The following is a 2,317-nucleotide window of genomic DNA, read 5'->3' as shown; positions in this document are numbered from 1 at the left end:
TACTATAACTGCAATATACATGTATATAACGTATAAATACATATACATCTATTGGTGATGTGTGCTCAAAGTTTTTTACTGATAGTGATATGCAGTCAAAAAAATTTGGAGACCACGGATCTATATTTACCACAACATGCCTCCCCTTCCATGCTGTTCTGTCTGGAGGGTCTTTGCTCTACATTTACATCCAAGGAACCAACAGGATCAGCCACTACAAGGGTACTTTAAACCTGGCTATGAACAGAAAGACCTTAGAGACAGGAGGGCCACATGAAAAGGAGAGGACTATCATCTCTGATGATCTGGTTTCTGCACATACACAAGACAGAGGCTATTATTTGCCCTGTGGACAAGCAGAACTCCAAGGGTTGGCAGTGAGCCAATGTTTGTCAAGTGGTCATTTTCTGTTTTGAAGGTGATTCTCTGAAGTCCTCTGACCATGAATGCTGACAGATGGCTGGTACAGCGGATGTGTGAGTGTTTTCCAGTGAAAGAGCATACATTTTAGTGCCATTGAGAAAGCAACACTTAGGCTTATAAAAGGCAACAAATATTTTGCCCCATTAATATGGACATTTGCATACTTGTAGTTTGCTGTTGTGTTAGGCCGTGCTTCTGCATTCACATTATGTCTGTCATAATAAAAAGAAAACACGTGAAGCCAAAGAAGGCAAATATCTGTCCACTGATGACTTAGGAACATGGATGTACTTTTGTGTGTATATTTTTGGGGACGTTTCTTTTTTTTTTAACCACTATCTAGGTGTGTGGTTTCAGGGTAAGAGAACAGGAGTGTCTGTTCAGATCTGAGCAGCTGGGTGCCACCTCTAAACAACTGACATTTTAAAGTGATTATCACTAGGTTTCAGAGTTCAATAACCTAGCTGTAAGGATGGAAGCAGTGCATACCACCTGCTAGTCTGAAAGAGGCAGAAGAGACACTGCTATGACCAGAGATTGTAGTGCAGCTGTAAGATCAAGCACTTTGAAGTCCACTGAAAAGGACTTTGTTCTGAAAGCATCACTGAAGGCATCACTGCGGAGTGATGAGGGGCAGAGGGACATATCAAGCAGAAGGAAAGGTAACAGAACCAGCAGCTGATGACAGTCTGTTACTGTTTGTGTGAATTTGTTTTGGGAGTGTAGGTATCAAAGGAGGCCCATTTTCCATGACATCAGCAGCCTGGGGAACCTTGCAAGCAACCCAGGTTGCAGTATGAGACTCAGATTGCCTTGGAACTGTGTTGCAGAGTGGGAGTGGGACAAGCACAAAACATCGCAGCTTGCCTCAGACATACGCGACAGTTTGTGAGGCAGTGAACAGGGCTCCCCTGCCAGCACGCTCCCACATTACGCTGTCCCCTTGGACAGCCTCGTGCCGATCAGCAGCTGCTTTGTGCGATGTGCAGGAGACCTGGTGCAGCAGGAGGAGATGGTGGTGGCGTGCAGCCCCTGTGCTCCTCACTTCCACCTGCATCCAGTGCACATCTTCCTGCCTTTGTGCATGTGTGTGTGCAAGTGTTTGGGAAGCTCAGCCTCCACCTGGAGCTCATGGAGTGCTGCAGCACTACCACCTGGCGGTGGGGCACGGCCCCACCAGTGGATGCTGGTGGACATACACTCCTTAGCCAGCTGCCCAGAGTGCTTGTGGAGTGCAGGGTGGCACATGCATGGATTCGACATGGTTGCTCTGCTTCTGTGACAGGGTCAGGTCCAAAAGAGAAGGTCAAAGAAAGCTTTAAGGGATCTGGCTGAACGTTGGTCTTACAGCTTTGCAGAGTGACTTCAGCTCTGTTGCCAAAGTGGCATGAGGGTGGGCTTACATCAAAACATTAATTTTGCCTGACAGGATGGCAATAGGTTAATCAAGCAGAAAAAGCAGTGAGCAGAAGACGCTTTAACCCTTCTCTGCTTCCTCACAGGCTCTGAAAAGGAGAATCAATCCTTAAGCCACCCTAGGATATGTGAGTGCACATCCTCATCTAGCCTGCTTTCCAGTTGGTCCAGTTCCCCACTAGTGTTCAGGTAATCTCCTTCCACCACCCCACTCCTTTGAGGCTTTTGGCAGTCCTGGGCTTTCCTGGATTGTGGCTGGCAAAGCCCCAGTGTCCTGGGCAGGCTGTGAAGGAAACTCATAGGGTACCAGGAATGCTCAGCTCTCAAGTCAGCAGACAGATTATTTAGGAAACGAAGCATGGGAAAGTATGGTAATGGTTAATTGCCCTCTCTTGCCCTGTTTGCACCTGATCTCAGGAGAAGATTGGCATCATGCATTGCTGTCCTTCTGCTTCTGTGGACACTGCATGGACTGCTG

This window comes from Empidonax traillii, unplaced genomic scaffold (genome assembly GCF_003031625.1).
Source record: "Empidonax traillii isolate 1590-97213 ecotype Southwest subspecies unplaced genomic scaffold, ASM303162v1 scaffold583:size513456, whole genome shotgun sequence".
NCBI classification, from domain to species: Eukaryota; Metazoa; Chordata; class Aves; order Passeriformes; family Tyrannidae; genus Empidonax; species Empidonax traillii.
This window is presented reverse-complemented; position numbering follows the sequence as displayed.